This window comes from Lacerta agilis, chromosome 2 (assembly GCF_009819535.1).
Source record: "Lacerta agilis isolate rLacAgi1 chromosome 2, rLacAgi1.pri, whole genome shotgun sequence".
Taxonomy (NCBI): Eukaryota; Metazoa; Chordata; class Lepidosauria; order Squamata; family Lacertidae; genus Lacerta; species Lacerta agilis.
This window is the reverse complement of record NC_046313.1, coordinates 109,790,012-109,812,417: the sequence shown is the minus strand read 5'-3', so window position 1 is coordinate 109,812,417 and position 22,406 is coordinate 109,790,012. Positions and strand designations below refer to the sequence as shown.

At 45.2% G+C, this 22,406-nt stretch overlaps 2 protein-coding genes across 13 annotated transcripts in view; both read left to right on the top strand.

The window, feature by feature from the left end:
• LOC117042654 (oocyte zinc finger protein XlCOF6-like) overlaps positions 1–22,406 on the top strand; it is a 663,370-nt gene that overhangs the window by 475,383 nt on the left and 165,581 nt on the right. The window lies entirely within an intron of this gene.
• The window catches only part of TNXB (tenascin XB), a 113,333-nt gene continuing 100,815 nt past the window's right edge, over positions 9,889–22,406 (top strand). For 6 of the 12 annotated variants that reach the window (XM_033142158.1, XM_033142156.1, XM_033142155.1 and 3 more), the window contains exon 1: positions 9,889–9,996. The gene's annotated coding sequence lies outside the window, so the exon portion shown is untranslated. The remainder of the gene's footprint in view (positions 9,997–22,406) is intronic. The other 6 variants (XM_033142162.1, XM_033142159.1, XM_033142164.1 and 3 more) reach the window with 1 other exon arrangement.

Genomic DNA, 22,406 nt, shown 5'->3' with positions numbered 1-22,406 from the left:
CCAGGATCCTTTGCAACAGAAGCCATGACTGTTCAAAGTGGTATAGTACTGCTTTCAATGTATATGTTGGAGAAAAAAATAATTCCATAAAACTGTATTTTGATCATTCTGTTTTCTTTTGAGTCTACAGGTATAGCCTAGCCAAACTAAAAGGGTCTGTACCTGCCTTTTACAGTACATAACTAGCTGCTTTTAGGTACTGTACATAGCAAATGTCCGTTCCAGAACCCTGGAAAGAATAAACTGTTAGAATATATGGTGGCCGTTGTATATATGAATCAACTGGGCATGGCAATTGTGATTAATCTTGAATTGTTTTCTGGACAGATGAAAGAGGACACTGGAAAACTTTTAATGAACAGGGAAAATAGTCAAAAGTCTTAATAAAGAAAGACACTGAAAAATGGTTAGATGTAATCACATGATATTACGATGAGGGCTGATCTGAAGAGCCAAATAATTTTAATTGGTTCAGGATGGTGATATTGGGTTGCAACGATTAAGATTGCTGTGTTCCTTTGATTGCTGAATATAAATGACGTGTGCAGTTTGGAAGTATATACAGTAAAAACATTGCTTTGGATGTGGTTCTTTGCAGCCTCCCCCTTATTTTCGAGGCTGTCCCTATGCGTATTTGTATTTAAACGAAGGCCTATCTTTCCCCTTGGAGCCTGCATCCTTTTCTTTTGGGGTTTCTGTGAGGGTAAACTCTTGAGAGTCCCATGGACTGCATCCTTTTTCGGGGGGGTTTCTGTGAGGGTAAACTCTTGAGAGTCCCATGGACTACAAGAAGATCAAACCTATCCATTCTTAAAGAAATCAGCCCTGAGTGCTCACTAGAAGGACAGATCCTGAAGTTGAGGCTCCAGTACTTTGGCCACCTCATGAGAAGAGAAGACTCCCTAGAAAAGACCCTGATGTTGGGAAAGATGGAGGGCACAAGGAGAAGGGGACGACAGAGGATGAGATGGTTGGACAGTGTTCTCGAAGCTACTAACATGAGTTTGGCCAAACTGCGAGAGGCAGTGAAGGATAGGCGTGCCTGGCGTGCTCTGGTCCATGGGGTCACGAAGAGTCAGACACGACTGAACGACTGAACGACTGAACAACAACAACAACAACAAAACTCCAGTCTAGGAACCTAGTCCAGCATCTTGCTTCAGCCAGTGGCCCACCCAGATGCTCCCAGGAAGACCACAAACACACACAGTCCATTTTTGCACATTGGGAAGAGGGACCACTCTGGAAAATCTGTAGCTCCATGAGGGGGAAAGGGGGCCTTCTAACAACTCTCAGCACCCTTCCCTTTGAGGGAAGCTGTGGCGGTTTCAAGTGTTATCGTTGCAGCATGCTGTCCTCACCGTGGCCAACCAGTTGTTTTTGGGATGCCCACCAGCAGGGCTTGAACCTAGCAGCCCGGCTTGTGACCCCTAGCCACTTGTTGTTGTTGTTGTTGTTGTTGTTGTTGTTGTTGTTGTTGTTCAGTCGTTCAGTCGTGTCCGACTCTTCGTGACCCCATGGACCAGAGCACGCCAGGCACGCCTATCCTTCACTGCCTCTCCTAGTTTGGCCAAACTCATGTTAGTAGCTTCAAGAACACTGTCCAACCATCTCATCCTCTGTCGTCCCCTTCTCCTTGTGCCCTCCATCTTTCCCAATATCAGGGTCTTTTCTAGGGAGTCTTCTCTTCTCATGAGGTGGCCAAAGTACTGGAGCCTCAACTTCAGGATCTGTCCTTCTAGTGAGCACTCAGGGCTGATTTCTTTAAGAATGGATAGGTTTGATCTTGCAGTCCATGGGACTCTCAAGAGTCTCCTCCAGCACCATAATTCAAAAGCATCAATTCTTCGGCGATCAGCCTTCTTGATGGTCCAGCTCTCACTTCCGTACATTACTACTGGGAAAACCATAGCTTTAACTATACAGACCTTTGTCGGCAAGGTGATGTCTCAGCTTTTTAAGATACTGTCTAGGTTTGTCATTGCTTTCCTCCCAAGAAGCAGGCGTCTTCTAATTTCGTGACTGCTGTCACCATCTACCCAACTGCATATGCTGCCTCTGAGCATAGGACATAGACCTCATGGCAAGTGGCCACCGGCAGCCCTCTCCTCCATAAATATCTTCTGCATGACAGCTCTTCCAAATCGCCTGCTTTTAGCCTGCGTTATCCAGCTGACTGGCTCCGATCCGTATCCAAGAAACACATCCACAGCCTTTTCTCCTCAAGGAGCCCTTGGCTCTGATCTCGGTCCCACAATGAAAATTTGTTCTTGTCTTGTAAAGAATGTATTGGGTCTCGTCGTAATAAGCAATGGAATGAGTTGGGAGGGAAAGAGAGGGGTTGTTGGAAGAGGTTGGCTTCCCTCCACCGTGTTGTTCAGCATCCGCTCCCTCTTATTGCTGTCCAAACCTGCCTTCCCCCTCACGATTCTCACTCTTTCTCTCCCTCTTTCCAATTCGTGACCTCATCTCTTTCTCCAGGAAAGATCACGACAAGCACCATTGGGGGGCGGAGGGTGGGGCAGTCTGTGGGGATGGAGGCCAGCGGCAAAAGGTGGACGGAGGGGGTGGAGAGAGTCACAGAGAGGGCGGGTAGGGTGTCTAAACTCACCGGGAGCCAGGGGGATGTAGTGGTTAGAGTGTCGGATTAGGACCTCGGGAGACCAGGCTTCAAATCCCCACTTAGCCATGAAGTTTGTTGGGTGAACCTGGGGGCCGTTCACTGCCTCTCAGCAGTGAATCTACCTCACAGGGTTGTTGTGGGGACGTAAGTGAGGAGAGGGGGAGAGCCACATACACCCCTTTGAGCTCCTTGGAGAAAATGGTGGAATATAGATTCAATAAGTAAACAAAGACACAAACAAACTATGGTTAGGGATGGGACGGGGAATTTGGTTCATTGTGCATTTTAATGTGAAATTACCCAATCTGAATTTCTGGAGACAATACAGGAAGAGAAACTCAGCCGTCCTTTGAAATTCACACTTCTCTGAATTTCACCATGCTGTTTGTCCACCAGGGTGTGTGTGTGTGTGTGTGTATGTATATGTATATATATATATATATGGAGAGGGATTGTAGAAATCATAGAATTGGAGAGTTGGAAGGGATCTCTAGGATCATCTAGTCTGATCCCCCGCAATGCAGGAATATGCAGCCGCCCAATATGGTGATCGAACCTGCAAACTTGGCGTTATCAGCACCAAGCTCTAACCAACTGAGCTATCACATGCTCATGCAAATGTTGATGAAAATAATATGCAAAATATTAGGCGAAACTTCTTTATATCTTTATATCTATCTCTGTGTGGAAACATGTACACTAAAACGCTGGTGAGTTTTCATGAGGATTTAAAAATAGTGATTGCAAACTGTTGCAGAAATGGGGAGAACTGAACTTAAGACTGGCCAAACGAGGAACCTGAAATTGACAGATTCATCCATCCGTATCTGTGGTTTAGTTTGGTACTTTAAGAGGTGCTGGACTCTGCGGTCCCCATTCATAATGCCCTGGCTGAACTGGGAGTTTTTTCAGTGCCAGGTTTACATCTTTTATTAGCCCAAACCTTTAAATTAAAAGGACATGTTGTTGTGCTTTTATTTCCAGACTGCTTTTCGTGTCTTATTGTCCTTCTCCTGCTTACTCGTCATGCTTTGAGATATCTGGCGGTTTCTAAAATTGTTTTTGCAGTTTTATTTTGTTTGCAGCTTTCCAGGGCTTAATGTATTTTTCTTTTTTGATTTCTAAATGGCCTTGAAAACAATATAAACACATGTCACAGATATTATTGTCTGCTTACAGTAACAGATAATGCATTACTCTGCCCCTTCCCATGACTAGCAAAAAAAAATGCCAAAGAAGCGCATTTTTCTTGGAAGAATTTCCCTTCACTTGATGCAAAAACTTTGTGTTGTGTCTTGTGTCTCCATGTGTGTACTAGAGTTCATTTATTTATTTTGCAGGACATATATACTACTTGATTGAAGTAAAACCTCCAAGCGGTTTACAATATAGCTGTCATGAAAAAAACGGCGAGAAACAGCTATATAAAGCTTACAAAAATAGTTTGAAATCAACAGTAAGCTAAACACCAGATTTTTTTAAAAAAATGTCAGCATTCTACATTTCTGGATAGTAAATGTAAAGGTAAAGGGACCCCTGACCATTAGGTCCAGTCGCAGACGACTCTGGGGTTGCGGTGCTCATCTCGCTTTACTGGCCGAGGGAGCTGGCGTACATCTTCTGGGTCATGTGGCCAGCATGAATAAGCCGCTTCTGGCGCATGGAAACGCCGTTTAACTTCCCACTGGAGTGGTACCTATTTATCTACTTGCACTTTGACATGCTTTCGAACTGCTAGGTTGGCAGGAACATTTATGGATAGGCTTGTCTAAACAAAAAACATTCTTAGCAGGTGCTGAAAAGAGTACAGAAAAAGTACCTGCCTGGTGTCAATAGGCAGGGAGTTCCAAAGTGTGGTTTCTACCACACTAAAATTTGATTTCCTACAAATACATAAAAAGTGTTATGTGGAACCTGCAACAGAGCCAGTTCCTATATCTATATATCTCTATCTATCCATGTATCTGTTATAATTATTGGTTTTTTTATGCCGTTCATATTTTTATCTGTAAGCTGTATTGAGTCCCTGTAGGGAAAAAAGGCAGGGTAGAAATATAAATATTAATAATGAGGTTTCCATATTTCAAGAAGTGAAAATCTGGACACAAAAGTTGTTCAGTTTTTTTGGGCAAAGTTGTTGAGTTGTTGTTGTTGTTGTTTTGGTTTTGGTTTTTTGCAAACTCTCCAAAAAAAGAGAGAGAATTTTTCACCTTTTTGTTTTTTGAAAATCACCATACACCTGGGTTATAGATAATTCCACCCAGATGCCATCTTCGATGGACAAATTCCGGCTCTGTCCTGGAAATTCCAGCCGTGTGGCAGCCCTAATTAATATTATTTTATTGTGCAGATCCTGAAGTTGAGGCTCCAGTACTTTGGCCACCTCATGAGAAGAGAAGAATCCCTAGAAAAGACCCTGATGTTGGGAAAGATGGAGGGCACAAGGAGAAGGGGACGACAGAGGATGAGATGGTTGGACAGTGTTCTCGAAGCTACTAACATGAGTTTGGCCAAACTGCGAGAGGCAGTGAAGGATAGGCGTGCCTGGCGTACTCTGGTCCATGGGGTCACGAAGAGTCGGACACGACTGAACGACTGAACAACAACAACAACAACATTGTGCATTCATGAAAGCTCAAGGAAAGAGAGCCGGCTTCATTTCTAGCTGGTGCGTACTGTAACTTCCTGCCAAAACTGTGTAACTTCTCCTACCACAAATGTCCCTGGGTGGTGTTACTTGTCCCGGTTCTGTTTTGCTATAGCGCAAGTGTGTCCCTCCAGAGGGCAATCCAGCAATAAATGCAGGAGAAATGGCGTAGAACAATTTATAAAGCAGAACGATGTGTGGTCAGCCCAGCATAAACATAATATGCTATTGTAGCATCAGCATACCAATGACATCTTGCAAAATACACCTGCAAAAAAACAAAAAATAATCAGTCTGGAGTTGCACCAAAGAGGGGAGCTGCAAGAGACTGTTGCAGTACAGAGTGCTACTGGGTTGTTGTTGTGTTTTTTTGCAGGCTGCCATCCTATACCCACTTAGGCAGGTTTAGGTAGCGGTGAACTCAGTTAGGATGGTGTTAGGATGGGACTGTCATTCAACCACTCCCTTCCCGTCCCCCTTTCCCTGTGTTTTGTTTCCCCATTCTGAACAGGCAGGCAGCATTCTATGGTAACTGAGCATGCTCAGTTCTCCTTGGGCTGTTTGAGGGGGATTTTCCCATCCCAAAACTTAGGTTCCCCCACAAAAAAGATTATTATTTTTGTATCACCTTGCCGACAAATGTCCGTATACTTAAAGCTATGGTTTTCCCAGTAGTGATGTATGGAAGTGAGAGCTGGACCATAAAGAAGGCTGATCGCCAAAGAATTGATGCTTTTGAATTATGGTGCTGGAGGAGAATCTTGAGAGTCCCATGGACTGCAAGAAGATCAAACCTATCTATTCTGAAGGAAATCAGCCCTGAGTGCTCACTGGAAGGACTGATCCTGAAGCTGAGGCTCCAATACTTTGGCCACCTCATGAGAAGAGAAGACTCCCTGGAAAAGACCCTGATGTTGGGAAGGATGGAGGGCACAAGGAGAAGGGGACGACGGAGGACAAGATGGTTGGACAGTGTTCTCGAAGCTACCAACACGAGTCTGACCAAACTGCGGGAGGCAGTGGAAGACAGGAGTGCCTGGAGTGCTCTGCTCTATGGGGTCATGAAGAGTCGGACACGACTAAATGACTAAACAACTAAACAACAACAAACAACATACCGGTATATTTAGTATATCTTCAAGCCTTGGGGTTTCCCCATCTTTCATCTCTTAAGGCAAGAGAACAAAATTTCTGTGGCAAGTTTATAAGGCCAATTTTGCAAGAAATGTTTTTGAAAGTGTTGAGTTTCATGGCCTTGCGCCGACCTATGTGAAGCACGTTCCAATGATAACAATTCTCTATCTCTGTTCCCCAGCCTCCCCAGTATTTTTCAGCTGCAGAAGAAGGCTGTTGCGCTTTGTCTAAGAACATAAGAAGAGCTCGCTGCATCAGACCAAAGGCCCACCCCATCACAGAATCATAGGACTGTAGAGTTGGAAGACACCCGAGGGTCATCTATTCCAACCCCCAACAATGCAGGAATCTTTTGCCCAGTGTGGGACTCGAACCCATGACCCTGGGTTGAAAACTCTCCTGCTGTTCTCGCAGCAGCCAACCAGGTGCCTCTGGAAAACCCTCAAACAATACCTGAGCATAAGAGGACTCTCCCCTCCTGGCATTTGCAGCAACTAGTATTCAGAAGAATTACTGCCTCCATGACTCAGCCAAAGCATTCATAACCACCGCAGATGACCCACTCCACAAGACTTATGTCCAGGATTAGACTCTGACTGACATGGTAATCTGTCTCCATTATTTTTAACATAAGTGTAATGAATGGATTATTATTCTCTCTCAGTGGAGGCTGGTGGTCCTTAGGACTGGTAGGGCAGAAGGGATGGAGCTCAACAGTAGGTGGCGCCAGAGAGCCAATGGAAGGCAGGGCCAAGTGATCCTAGTTTTGTCCCCATTTTTCTCCCTGATGGAGAAGGAGAAAAATGGAGGAGGAATCTAACAGGTAGTGCCACCCTCTGGACTGTTTGGAAGTAAGGAGGCAGTTGAATGGGGGACCATTTTAAAAAATATATTTTATGCATGATTTTTAGTTTTATACATTTCAATAATTTTACAATCATTTTAACATTTCAAAACTTGACTTCCTTCCCCCTCTTTTTGCGGTTCCTTAAATTTATTTTTAATATTTTCTGCATATCCAAATTAACTTAATTTGCTTATTTATTCACCTACTTTAAAAATATACTCTTATAAAACTGCAGGTTATTACAATAATCCTGCCAGTGTTCCTATCTGTTTACAGTTTGCTTGTAAATATTCAATAAACCATTTCCATTATTTTATTTTTAAAAAGTTTGTTATCGTGATTTCTTATTCTTCTGGTAAGTTTCACCATTTCTTTTTAATTCATAAGTTTTTGTATCCATTCTTCTTTTGCTGGGACTTCTTCTTTCCATTTTGGGGCAAGTAACATTCTTGCCACTGTAGTTCCATACACAAATACATTTTTTATACAGTTTGAGTAGTTCTGTCCCTAGAATTCCCAAAAGGAAAGCTTCTGGCTTTAAAAAACAAAACAAAACACAACATCTTTATTTTTAAACATCTTTATTTTCTTTTAAACATCTTTTCCAATTCATTATATATCATTTCCCAGTAAGCTTTAACCTTACTACAAGACTACCACATATGATAAAAATGGGAAGTTGCTTTAGCTTCTATATGTAGTTGTTTCAATGGCTTTAAAATGGAGATTGAACAAACAAAAATTGATTTTGTAGGTCTTTGGGGTTCACAGCACCTATGTAGGAAGGAATTGTCTAGAACGGATAGATGCTGGCAACATAACACAGATGATGCCTCTTTCTGAAAGTGGATCCTGCAAACATTTTTGATCGCATAGAGACTAATAAAGGTAAAGGGACACCTGAATGTTAGGTCCAGTCGTGGACGACTCTGGGTTTGTGGCGCTCTTCTTGCTTTACTGGCTGAGGGAGCCAGCGTACAGCTTCCGGGTCATGTGGCCAGCACGCCTAAGCCGCTTCTGGCGAACCAGAGCAGTGCACGGAAAAGCTGTTTACCTTCCCACCAGAGCGGTACCTATTTATCTACTTGCACTTTGTGCTTTTGAACTGCTAGGTTGGCAGGAGCAGGGACCGAGCAACGGGAGCTCACACTTGCGGGGATTCGAACCACCGACCTTCTGATTGGCAAGCCCTAGGCTCTGTGGTTTAGTATGTAACCTGAAGCATATGTAACCTGAGGTACCACTGTATAAAAGTTTGCTGGGAGGCAGCAGAGATGCTGAGCAAGATCTTCAAATCAACTATAATTAAGCAACCTGAATTTGCCAGTACCTGATTGAATCCCAACCCCAAATAATGACCGTCTGAGAACTCTGTGGGAGTCTTTCTCAGCTGAAGAGTGAGTTGAAGAAACCACAAGAATCTGATTATTAGTAAATTCGAGGAACATGCGCCTACATCTATTTAATTGTGTATACATGGAATGGGAAGCTGTGTTTTGTGGAGCAGTTATTCTGCAGAATTCACTGCCACAAGAATTCACTGCCAAGTCATAGAATCATAGAATCATAGAGTTGGATGAGACCACAAGGGCCATCCAGTCCAACCCCCTGCCAAGCAGGAAACACCATCACAGCATTCCTGACAGATGGCTGTCAAGCCTCTGCTTGAAGACCTCCAAAGAAGGAGACTCCACCACACTCCTTGGCAGCAAATTCCACTGCCGAACAGCTCTCACTGTCAGGAAGTTCTTCCTAATGTTTAGGTGGAATCTTCTTTCTTGTACTGTAGTTTGAATCCATTGCCCCGTGTCCGTGTCCATTGCCCCGTGTCACCAACTTTAGAAGGCTGTAAGGGGTGTGGGTGTGTGCTAGACAAATTCACAGAGGACAAAACTATCAGTGGCTTCTAGCCAAGATGACTATGCCCTGTCTCCACTGCTGGATACCAGCCGCTGCTGCGGGTCACTAGTGGGAACCGCAGCACAAGTCCTACTTCCAGGGTTTCCCATCGAAGCATCCACTTGGACACTGTGAGAACAGGTTGCCTGACTAGGTGAGTGGCTGGCCTGGTCCTTACATTCACAGATCACGCCAGTTGCGTGACAGTCTGCACAAGGGGATCTCCTGTTACGTGGAAGCAACAGCTCTGTACGAGAGAGTGCTTGCGTGTGAAGCAGCTTTTAGTTTATGGTGTGTGGAGCCACAACAAGGAAAGAGAGAGAGAGAGGCAGACAGACAGAGATGGTTCCAGGGGAAAGGATTGATGGATGAAGGCCACATATCACACAGAGAGAAAGAGGGCGGCAAAGTGAAAAGAGATGTGTGTGCGGGAGGGAGAAAGTTTAACATAGATATGAACAAGTCTGTTGGAACAGGAGGACTTTGGAGTGATCTGAATCTCTGTGCCAAGATGGTTATCAGAGATTCCCATTATGATCTCATGGCGTTTTGTGTCTGACTGCCTCCGTTTCCAAATCGAGCCGAAGCAAAGGAGTGAATGAGTCTCTGTGTGTGTTTGTGTGAGTGTGTGTGTGTGTGAGAGAGAGAGAGTGATGCTCATATGCTTGCTCACACCCCAGTGCTGTACTGAGCCAGGAAATCCAAAGGCCAACACATTCGCCTCCTCTCTCTCTCTCCAGGGCAGGAGAAAGAGTCGCGCAGAGAGAGGGAGAGAAGCAGAGAGAGAGGCAGCTGACGAGTGGAGCTCTTTCCCCCTTTGCAGCCTGAGCATCAAACTTTTTGCAAGTAAGGAGGGGATTCCCTGTGGGGCAGCTGAAGCAGGGAAAGTCCTGGGGGAAGTGGTGGTGTGTGTGTGTGCTAAAGATGCCCTGCAGAACATCTGAGTTTTGAAAAAAATATTTGGGATTTCCTGAAAGGATCGCCGAGCAGCTACAGTGATAAGCATTGTTTTGTTGATAGGGAAGTTGAGTTTTTAAGAACATGCCATGGTAACAAGAGACTGACAGGCTGGGGAGAGAAAGGGAGCAGGTAAGAAAGTTTGATCAGGCTTGATGCTGATAGACAGATGTTCGCTATCTTACATAAATGTGTACAAACAGTAATTTGCTGCAGATGAATGGGAGTGAGAAGGGAAAGAGAGGGAGAGATGGATGGATGGATGGATGGATGGAACGGAAGAGAGATTAAGGGCGGATGAAGGCAGGGGAGAGATGAAGCAGTGTTAGAGCAGGCAACAGAAGGCAGTGCTGTTTGACACAGGGATGAGTTTAATGCACGAGTTTCAATCCCTCAAGATCTAGTGGCAATCTATGGAGCACAGACAGGTGGCTTTTTAAATAATAAAGTATTGTGCTTGTTAAAGTCATGGTGGCATTGTGAAGAAAAAGTGAATTCATTGATAAAAATAAGAAGTACATCGGCTGAGCATAGCCATTGAAGAAGTATCGCAAAGTGTCAATGAACGGAATGAAGCTCTAGAGAGGGACAAAAGGATAATGAATGGTTGCATCTTATCTGTCAAGCTAAAATTCCTCTGGTGTCGCCGGGCAACTTATGAGAACGTTTCCAGAAATCTGTCTTATCTCTAACGTTATAATTCCTCCGGTGTAGTCAGGAAGGCTTATGAGAACGTTTTCAGAATACTGTCGAAGGACAGCTCTTTCAGCTAAGAGAGAGCCACGTGGAATCCAAAACCTACTGGGGTAGCCTGTAGGTGTCTGTGTGGATTTCGCAGTAGATTGGCAAGTGGGGTTGACTGCCAGCTGTTCAACAATGGCAGCAACAAGAAAGCCAGTTTCCCTGCCTTTGTTGGGGTGATGAAATGGAGAAGAATGGTAACCCAAAGTGGACTTTTCTGTGTGCTCAGTTCAGTTCCGGCACTGAACATTAATTCCCAGGGTAACCATGTGCTCAGAGGCACCCAGTTCTTTTGCACTATGTCCTTTACACCTGGCTCTTCCGGATAGATCTGGGGCAGTCTTTGTCCACCTGGTGCCCTCCAGATGTTTTGGACTACAATTCCCATCAGCCCCAGCCAGTGATGGGAGTTGTAGTCCAAAAGCACTGCAATCCAAAGTATGTGCTGGCTGGAGTGCACCCGGAGGGCAAATACTGAATCTTGGGGTTCAAGTGAGTAGGGTGTGTGTGAATCTGTCCATTTCCGTAATTTTTATTTTTTTCCAATTAGAAGTTCAGTTCTCCAGATTTCCACCTCAGTTTGCTGCTATTAATAATTTTTTTATAGCAAGTCCTCAGGAAAATTCAGAAGCATTTCTCCCAGTAATACACCTTTTTAAGCAGAATGTCTATGCAAGCAATTTCCCCCAAACGTTCTTCATTTTGGTATGTTATTGTCACAGTTATATGCAGTTTTATGCACGCTTTACCCCAGAATGTGCATTTCTGTACACATTGATTGGCTGGCAGGACTGCACTGCAAAGTTCAGAGAAGTGTGAATTCTGAAGGATGGTTGGGTTTTGTCTTGGGAAGCGTGGATTAGGTACCTCTACCTTTTGACATGAAGTAAATCAGATTTCTCTCCCATTCCTACTAGTGAGAGAAGCCAAAGTAGCTCTGACAAGTCTGAAGTCTGCCCTAGATATCAGATGCTTGTGTGTATGTGTGTGTAGAAATTGGGGCTGTCTCCTGTCTGAAACCCTGGACAGCTGCTGCCAGTCAGTGTACACAATACTGAGTTAGATGAGCCAGCGATCTGACAGCATAAGGCAGCTTCTCGTGTTCCTAGTCTTTGGGGAAAGGACCTTAGCTCAGTGGTTAGAGCATCTGCCTAACATGCAGAAGTTCCCAGGCTCAACTCCCGCCATCTTCAGGGAGGTCTAGGAAAGTCTCCCTGTTTGAAACCCTGGTGAGCTACTTCCTATCAGTGCAGCTTAGGTGGACCAATGTAGAAGGCCATTATTCTACATTCTTGTCAGTTTCAAGGAAGGATAATTTTCCAGAGCAGTAGACATCTGAGTCTGTTGCAACAAAACCAACGAAGAGTCTTGTGGCATCTTGAAGACTCACAAATGTGGTCTTTGTGGTCCAAGCTCCACCTCACCCAGCTCATGGAATTTCAGTGTATCTGAAGAAGTGTGCATGCACACGAAAGCTCATACTAAGAACAAACTTAGCTGGTCTCTAAGGTGCTACTGGAATGAATTTTTTATTTTTTATTTTGTTTTAGCTCATGGAATGTGACCCTGTGTTGCAGGCTGCGATGAACCTCCACTTCAGACTCTCCCCTTGTTACTAAGTGGATTTTTAATCAGGTGTTCTGGGTCAAATTACAATGCACCCCACCTGTCCCTCTGAGGTCCGTCTGTTATTTCAATCCCCTTTTATCTATAACCTGGGGATCCCTTAGTAACGCGAGTTTTCTTGTCCAGCGGCCGTGGCCGGTTATATCCTCCGCTCTGGGCTTCAGGGGTTAAACTCTTCTTTGCCTACAGTTCGGGGTCTCTCCTTATTAGATCCCCTCACTATATCAGTTAGCTAAGCCCTCTTAGCAACTCTGTGGCAATACCAGGGTTTCCGCCCGCTAGCCCCTCCTGAGGGAACTCCAAGACACAAACTATCCCCCTTCAGGTTAGTTTTGTCCTTTCCCTGAGTTCACCTCCTCAAGAGCCTATATAACTCGCTGGACCAAATGAACGATGATATTTTCTGAGCTCAACAATAAGAGGTCTTTATTTCTTACAGAACATAACGGTTTCAGTGATGGTTCATAAGCTTAGTTTCATAACAGTGTAAACTCTTTCTTTCAGCAACATATACACATCTTCAACGATCCTAACCTAACCTAACCTAAACCTAACCTGGCCCCACACCCTCCTTCTTCCAGTCACCACTCTCCTCACACTAACGGCTGCTCCCTCCTTTTAAAGAGCGGGATGTCCCGCCTCCCAAGGGATATCTGCCACTCAAACTGGGGTGCCCATTAACTCCTAAAGCACCGTGGGTTTATGAACACCCCCTAACTTAGATCTGATTCATTACACAGGCATTTAAGAGGAGGGCGAAAGCAACAGGAAGGGGCAGAGGTAACTGGATGTGTTGAAGCATAGATAGTAAGGTGGGTGAAGGATGAAGGCTGAGATAAAAGATTCAAAAGAGGATGGGGCTCCTGCTCCTTTAAGAGGGAAACTCAGCAGGTATGCCGCTATTAAAGATGCAGGAATCCTGTCCTCTTTTGCATCTACTGTCCCTAAGAGCAAACTATTGTTTGGGGGCAGAGAACTGGATAGTCTGAGAGTGGGGCGTTTATTTATACAATCACCTAAGAAGACATAAAAGTTAAGAGAGGAAGAGAAGGAAGAAGATGTAAGGGAAAGGAAGATATCAACGGAGAAGTTAAATGATGCTTAGTTAGATGGAATCATAAGTCTGTATCCAATGCTAGCCCTACTCTGAGTAGACTCATTTATTTTAATGGGCATAAGTAATTCAATATTTCATTGGGTCTACTTTGAGTAGGACTCAGTTGGATACCACCCAAATATCATCTAGTCCAACTCCCCTGCTGATGCAATGAATCTACTGGTAGGTTGGCCACCGAGGTTCTCTGAAAGAAGGAAAGTCTCTGCCTCTTTCCAAGTCCGTTTCTGTTCCAGAGTTGAATGACTTACGTTGTCAGGACATTCTTTCCAAAGTTCAGTCAAAAACCTGTTTATTGTTCCAGTTACAGGCAGGTAGCCATGTTGGTTTGCCATAGTCAACACAAGATATAAAATAAAATAATTCCTTCCAGTAGCACCTTAGAGAACAACTAAGTTTCTTCTTGGTATGAGCTTTTGTGTGCATGCACACTTCTTCAGATACCTGAAAGCTCATACCAAGAACAAACTTAGTTGGTCTCTAAGGTGCTACTGGAAGGATTTTTTTAAATTTTTTATTTTGTTCTGTTTATTATTGTTTGAACCAGTTGTTTTTGGGTGTCTGGAAACAGATTTTAGAAATAGAAATACTTTATTGTCACTGTACCACATGTTTACAGTGAGATTAAACTTTGCTTTAGAAGATTTAAAAGATTTGCTTCATCAGAGAACTTGATGCTAGATTTACGGCACAAAACGATGTGGTTGCAGGCTTTTTAGGGTTTCTTAAAGTCAGTTCCATCAAGTGGTGGACTATCTACCAGCTCGTGAGAAAAATGCAGGCTAAGAAATGCACACATAAAGCAGCCGTGGCCAGAAAAGTGGAAGAGGACTGGACGGCCCTTTACTGATTCCATTTATTTCCTTATATCTCTATCCTGCCTGCCCAAGGGGGGCTTTTGCATGGTTCTCAAGAGGTTGCCATCCATGCACAGACCAGACCTCCTTAGCTTCAGCAAGGCAGTGGCCTCACCTGCCTTCAGCATGGGCTCCCTAACTGTAGCAAACTCCAGTTACAGGTAGGTAGCCGTGTTGGTCTGCCATAGTCAAAACAAAACAAAATAAATAAAAATAAAATAAAATTTTAATAAAATCATTCCAGTAGCAACTTAGTTGGTCTCTAAGGTGCTACTGGAAGGATTTTTCAAAATTTTATTTTATTTTATTTGTTTTGTTTTGACTGTAGCAAACTCCTACTGTGCTTTGACATCTGCAACGGTTGGCGTCCATTTGGCCTGGTAGGGTGAAAAGAAGGGAGCTCAGCAGTAGAGGAAGCCAGAATCAACAGCAAGCAGAGGGAAGCAATGCTAGTCTTGCCCCCTCCCTCCTCCCTGTTGAGTTCTTCAAGGGCAACGCTGATACTAATACAAGCAACAACGATCTTATTACCGTATATTCTGGCGTATAAGACGACTGGGCATATAAGACGACCCCCAACTTTTCCAGTTAAAATATAGAGTTTGAGATATACTCGACCACAGATTTTCCACCCGGTGTATAAGACGACCCCCGACTTTTGAGAAGATTTTCCTGGATTAAATAGTAGTCTTATACGCCAGAATATACTGTATTTATACCCCTCTCATCTGGGTGGGTTGCCCCACCCGCTCTGGGGAAGACTAAGTGTGAGGCTGGTTGTAAGAAAGAAGGCAGGCAGGCAGGCGGGGCCTGACTGAAGGCAGAATGAGGCTGGTGGGGCAATGCCCCCTTCGCCTTAATGGACTATCCTCCACTGTTCCACATGCCTCCTACCATTTTGATACTGCTGCAGCATTCCAGTAGACTAGAGCCTTGTTCACATCACTCCACCTAGGAGTCCAGGGACACTGTGATAAGGTGATGGTGATCAGGTGATCAAACTACAAGATAGAAGATTCCACCTAAACATTAGGAAGAACTTCCTGACAGTAAGAGCTGTTCGACAGTGGAATTTGCTGCCAAGGAGTGTGGTGGAGTCTCCTTCTTTGGAGGTCTTTAAGCGGAGGCTTGACAGCCATCTGTCAGGAATGCTTTGATGGTGTTTCCTGCTTGGGAGGGGGTTGGACTGGATGGCCCTTGTGGTCTCTTCCAACTCTATGATTCTATGATTCTAGGATGTGCTGCTATACCAGGAGAAGGGAACCTCAAGGCCCAGGGGAAAGATACGGCCCTCCAGGACTCTCTGTCCATACCTTGGGAGTCTCCCCAGGCCAGACGCCAGAGCCTTCATTGACTCTTCTCCTTGAGTGCTTTTGCCTGGACAAGACATGTCCTTGACTCGCGATCATGCCTCTTGCTTGCCTGGAGAAGTGATATAGTGGATGCATTTTGGCAAGTAGGGGAAGATATGGTAAACTTAATTTATCTCTTCAGTCACACATGAGTGAGGTTTAGAGCTTTACCTGCTCTGAGTTGAAATATTACAGGAATAAAAACAGAAATTGGAAACTAGGCTGCTTAGCCTTAAATATATTTAAATAAGCCCCTGCAGTTTGGGATTCACCCTCTTTCCCTCCTACAAAAATAATCAGACAACAGACTGCGCAGAAAGCACCAGAAAATATGATGTTTACTCACATATAAGTCTTGCCAGGATTCAGCACTGTGAAGAATACGAGGCCAGCAGTGATACTTACAAGTTGCTTTCTACGTACTAAAAGTACTAAGATGGTGTTTGCTCTTGGGAGAGAGCAAATGACACATTGATTTCCATCAGCAGGTAAATGAAAAAAAGAGGATGATAGAGGCGAGGAGGAAATAGTAAGGATAAAAATCATTTCCCTGAGGGATACGATACCACAGAGGTGTCCTCTCTGGCAATTCAGATCTCTGTGAGTCTTAACCCCTTTATACACTTGTACAGTAAACATAAATTGTCATTTTGGCTGCAGATTTTTCGCACAGGATGGAGAGGTGTTGCCTGTGTTTGAAGAACCCTCTGGCTTTTGTGTTGTTGATATATAGCCAAAGAGTGACATCCTCTACTCCATCTGCTTTTCCCTCTGTCCCTTCCCACTACCAAAATGCAGGCTCTGGGAGATTGCACAGAAGGACATGTGGCCCTTGGGGCCCTTCTTCCCCCTGTGTTGTTATACCTTTGGTCTGATCCAGCAATTCAGTTCTTTTCCCCATGGTGGCGATGGCTGGTAGCAATTGGGGACTGATAGGGTGGAAGGCAGGGAGGCCGACAGCAGGTGGCGCCAGAGCCAATGAGAGGCAGAGCCAGCTCATTCTAGTTCTGTCTCCATCTAAATCCCTTCTGAGGGTGAAACTGAGACGAAGGGGTGGAGCATTTGATGCTCATTGGATGGCTCTGAGCAAATCGCTCACCCTAACCTTCTTCAGAGGACAGAAACATACAGATAGGAAGCTGCCTTATACCAAGTCAAGTGGTCCATCTAACTCAGTGTTTCTGAACAGACAGGCAGATTATTTATTGGGTTTCGGCCAGCGGGGCCTTTCCTTAGATAAATCAGATAGGTCTGACTCTCCATAAGGCAGCTTCCTGTGTTTCTATGTAAAACTGTCATAACAAAAAGTCGTAACAGCAGTAGATGATGATGATGATGATGATAGCACAGACATCCCAGAACTGGCAAAAGGAATTAACATCTGAGAGGAGAGGTTCTCAAGAGAAGACATTAGAACTGTACAGTCTGAAGGGACCCACATTGTCGGAACCACAGCTAAATAACCCCTGACATTCAAAACAAAATTTTAAAAAAAATTCCTTCCAGTAGCACCTTAGAGACCCTTGGTATGAGCTTTCGTGTGCATGCACACTTCTGACATTCAGACTCTGTTTAAAAACCTCCAAGAGAGTCCAGTCCGCTCCACTGTCAAACAGCTCTCACCATCAACCTGGTTTTGTTTGCAGAAAAGCAGTATTTTTCTAACTAAGTGAAGATGTACTTGAAGGAACACTGAAGAAGTGTGCATGCACACGGAAGCTTATACCAGAGCAAACCTAGTTGGTCTGTAAGGTGCTACTAGACAAATTATGATTATGATTATGATTATGATTATTATTATTCTTAAGACTGCGTCAGACCAACACGGCTAACTACCTGAATCTAGAATTGAAGGAACACTGTTTAGGGTATTGTGTTAGGAATTCTGTTACTCACTGGAGGCCTTCATGTGCATAACTGCATAAGAATAGTCCTGCTGGATCAGGCCAGCAGCCCGTTCAGTCCAGCCCCCTGTTCTCACAGTGGCTAACCAGATATTCATGGGATGCCCAGCAGCAGGACCCGAGCGCAATGTTACTCTTGTCTCCCTTCCTGCGGTTTCCAGCAACTGGGCTTCAGAAGCAGGCAAAGGATGTGAGCCCCCCCCCCGATGTTGCCGGACTTCATATCCCATCAGAACCAACAGCCAGCATGACCACAAGGGCCAGGGGTGGTGGGAGGCATTGTCCCAGCAACATCTTGGGGGGACGGTGGTACAGATTTGCCACCCCTGCTTTCTACTGTGTCACTGATTCACCTGAATTCATGTTGCTTATGCGAGATCCACACAATATGTGATGTGTTTATTACCGTATCTGGTACATACAGTGTGCATTTCGGGGGCGGGGGTTGGAACTCTTTAACGGGAGAAATTAATGGGCAGAACGTCGTCCAGCTTTAGTCTCTTAGACTCTGTCCTAGGTTTGAATCCTTCCACTTGCCCCTGAATCATGTTGAAGGGCAAGCTGCTGTCATTATGGTCAAATCACGGCGTCGGTGAATGAATGAAGCCGGTGGTTCCTAGCTGGTTCATTGCTGCTTGACCCTTTGCCAGAAGATACTTTTCAGATTTTGTCTTTCCTGTACTGCCAGTGCTTGAAAGTTGTGTCATCTTCAGTGTAGCCTGACTGGTTCAGGTAAAGGCAATAGGATAAGGGCCTGTGATGGGGTACCTGTGCAGCCCTCCAATCAACCAACCAACCAACCAATCATTTTATTTCAGCTTTAAGCTCATATAAAACAAAACTAAGACAAATACACACACCCAGTTAAATTTAAAAATTAATGACAATGAAAGCCTTAATAAAGATACAAGATTAAATATGGGAATTATAAGGAAATTTCACTTTCCAAACAGCAGTCCATTCCATCGCTTATATGTCAGAATGCAAGTTAAAAATTTCACCATTTGAAATCCGTTTCAGTGTATCTGAAGAAGTGTGCATGCACACGAAAGCTCATACCAAGAACAAACTTAGTTGGTCTCTAAGGGGCTACTGGAAAGAATTTTTTATTTTATTTTGTTTTGACCATTTGAAGAGTTACATACTGATCTGTATCATGCAATAAGAAAGCAAGATAAAAGTCTGCCGGATGCCCAGGCCATTTATGGGTTAATGGTAACAATGAGTTCTTCTGAACAGCACAATATAAAGGACATATAAGCACTCGATCGATCTATTATCACAGGAACATAAAACCCCGAGACTTGACCCCTAGAAAATCTATGAAAAAGGGTGTTCGAAGGGAAAGCATTGAAACGCTCTTTGATAAAAGCAAAACGATGACTGGCAATAGAGAGAGATGATAGGTAAGATGGCACATGAGTTGGTGGAATGACGCCCAACTGACGCAGGGTACATAGCCCCCCCACCAAGCATAAGATTACGCTGCCACTCTATGTCGTCCAATCTTTGATTAATAATTCTCCTTGCTAAGGTAAGATCATAGTTCAAGACTTCTGTGGGCGAGATTCCCATAGATAAAAGTTTAGCATGAATCTTACTGGCCCAAGGGCTATTAAACTCATCGCGCCAGAGGCAGCCCTCCATATTTGTCCCTTTCAGGAGGCCACCAACATGTTGTTGTTGTTGTTGTTCAGTCGTTCAGTCGTGTCCGACTCTTTGTGACCCCATGGACCAGAGCACGCCAGGCACGCCTATCCTTCACTGCCTCTTGCAGTTTGGCCAAACTCATGTTAGTAGCTTCGAGAACACTGTCCAACCATCTCATCCTCTGTCGTCCCCTTCTCCTTGTGCCCTCCATCTTTCCCAACATCAGGGTCTTTTCTAGGGAGTCTTCCCTTCTCATGAGGAGGACTTTAAAAGAGAATTGGATGAATATAATAGAGAAGTAGAAGACCCTTGATGGCTACTAGCCAGGGTAGCTTTGCTCTGATGGTCAGAGGTTTCTGAAGGCCAGCTTCTGGAAGCTACAGAAGAGGAGAGTTCAGTTGCCCTCAGGGTCCCCATAGGCATCTGTTCAACAGTGGAACGGTCTCCCTCGGGAGGTGGTGGATTCTCCTTCCTTGGGAGGTTTTTAAGCAGAGGTTGGACGGCCACCTGTCCTGGATGCTTTACTTGAGACTCCTGCATTGCAGGGGGTTTGACTAGATGACCCCCGGGGTCCCTTCCACCTCTGCCATTCTATGATTCTGCGATCTGGGTGGCCTCTGTGAGAAGAGGACGCTGGACTGGACGGGCCATTCCCCCAACAGACCTCATCCTTACACGCTTTAAAAGCTGTTTGGAGAGATTGAAGTTGGCTTGGCTTAGACGGACTTGCTCCCTGAGGCAGAGTGATGGCCTGGACCCAATGTTTACACAGAAGTAAGCTCCAGCGGATTCAACTATGCTTATTCCCACTTAAGCCGTGTCCAAGATATTGCAGTAATGAGCCATCAGTGGGGAGGGAGGGCTGGGCCAGGCTTCTCCCTTGCCCTTTCCCTGCTTCTTTTTAAAGAAGATTACTAAGCTCTTTGAGGCAGGAATCCTGTTGTTCCAGGACCTGCAGGAGAAGCCCAGGAGACGCATTCCGACCTGATGATCCCGTGCAAAGCAAGGGCAGGGAACCTTCCTTGGCCCATTGCAGAAAACCTTCAGGGGTGGAGTGGGCACATGCCGAGGGTGGGTGGAGCCAGATTCAAAAGCGGGCAGGGCAACGGATGCGACTGTTTTGCTGCTGTGCAGAAGACGACACCCTAGCCATGCAAAGGCCAGGGGTTTCTGCACAGACAAACCACATTGCACCTCTCCAACCAGGCAAGAAGTTCAAGGGCACATTCCAGGACTGGAGTGGGGTGTGGCTTGCGGTGTAGTGGCTAGAGTGTTGGACTATGAACCGGGAGACCAGGGTTCGAATCCCCGCTCTGCCACGCAGCTCACTCGACCAGACACTGCCTCCCAGCCCAAACTACCTCAAATAGAGGCAAGTTGCGGAACTGCCGGGGGTGCCAACATCCCCGGGTACTACCTCAACATGGCTGGCCCACCCATGAGACAAGGTGAGGCGACTGCCTCAGGCGACAGCAAATCCTGATGTAATAATAATAATAATAATAATAATAATAATAATAATAATAATAATAATTTATTTGTACCCCGCCCATCTGGCTGGGTCTCCCCAGCCACTCTGGGCGGCTTCCATCAAATATTAAAATACATTTAAAATATCACAGTTTAAAAACTTCCCTAAACAGGGCTGCCTTCAGGTATTTTCTGAATGTCAGGTAGTTGTTTATCTCCTTGACCTCTGATGGGAGGGCGTTCCACAGGGTGGGCGCCACTACCGAGAAGGCCCTCTGCCTGGTTCCTTGTAGTTTTGCTTCTCGCAGTGAGGGAACCGACAGAAGGCCCTCGGCACTGGATCTCAGTGTCCGGGCTGATGTAGACTTTTATTCCCTGCTGGTTAGATCTTCACTCACCCCTTCTTTCCTGGTGGGGAAGTGAGGGGTGCCGTTTTGCGGTTTGCGCCAGGTGCCAGAATATGTGGGGTCAGCCCTGCTCCCTGAGCTGTGTGAAGGTCTTGGGAGAAAGATCCAGCCTGTGCCTATATTTTTGGAGGTGGAACATGGAGGTAGCTCAGCAGCTCATGGACTTGGAGACCTCCCCGGGTCTCCGTCCGCTTGCCCAGGGTGCAAACAGAGACCGTTGCAAAAGCAAGGCTGAGCTGGGGTGGTGCTCGGCAGAGGAGCCGGGGGGGGGGCATGATTTGTCATGGGTAGCCGATAACCTTGCACGGAATGAGATGCAGATGCCGCCAAGCCTTGCCCAGAAAAGCGGCCAAGAAAGGTTCTAACATAAATAGAAGATATGCAAAAGGAAGTACGATGATTAAAGAGGGGCGTGTGCCCGCCAGTTTATCTCCGAAAGGGAAACTCCAAGGAACACAGTCAGCTAAGATGAGAAGGGTTCAAACAGAGCTTAACTGGAGCCAGGAGTTGCAGCGGTGGTGATGTTTGCATTATCCTCCTGGATTGTCGTTTCAGGGCTAGGAGGTTGTGAATGTCATAATGCACAGGAAAGTGGAAATAATAATTCCATCCTCATTCAGCTGAAGTCAAAACAGCAGAATGTTGGGGAAAGGAGAGCGCCTCTGAGCACATGCAGAGCGTGAAATAGCTCCATCCTAGGCATGTCTACTCAGAACTAAGACTCATTTAGCTCAATGAGACTTTGGGGTATATGTTTGAAAGCAGATGACAAGACGCTGTGTGTGTGTGTGTGTGTGTGTGTGTGTGTGTGTGTGCAGGATCAGTGCTAGGGCTTCTTGTGCCCTAGGCCAGTGTTTTTCAACCTTTTTTGGGCAAAGGCACACTTGTTTCATGAAAAAAATCACGAGGCACACCACCATTAGAAAATGTTAAAAAAATTAACCCTGTGCCTATATTGACTATATATAAAGTAATTCTCTTGAATAGGAATCAAATAAACAATTTTTTCCCACGGCACACCAGGCAACATCTCACGGCACACTAGTGTACCGCGGAACAGTGGTTGAAAAACACTGCCCTAGGCGAACCACCTTCTGGTGCCTCCCGCCCCCCGCCAAAGCCTGCTTTAGCGGGAGGTGGGGGGGGGTGGAGAGGCAAGCAGCAGTTTCTCTGCTGTA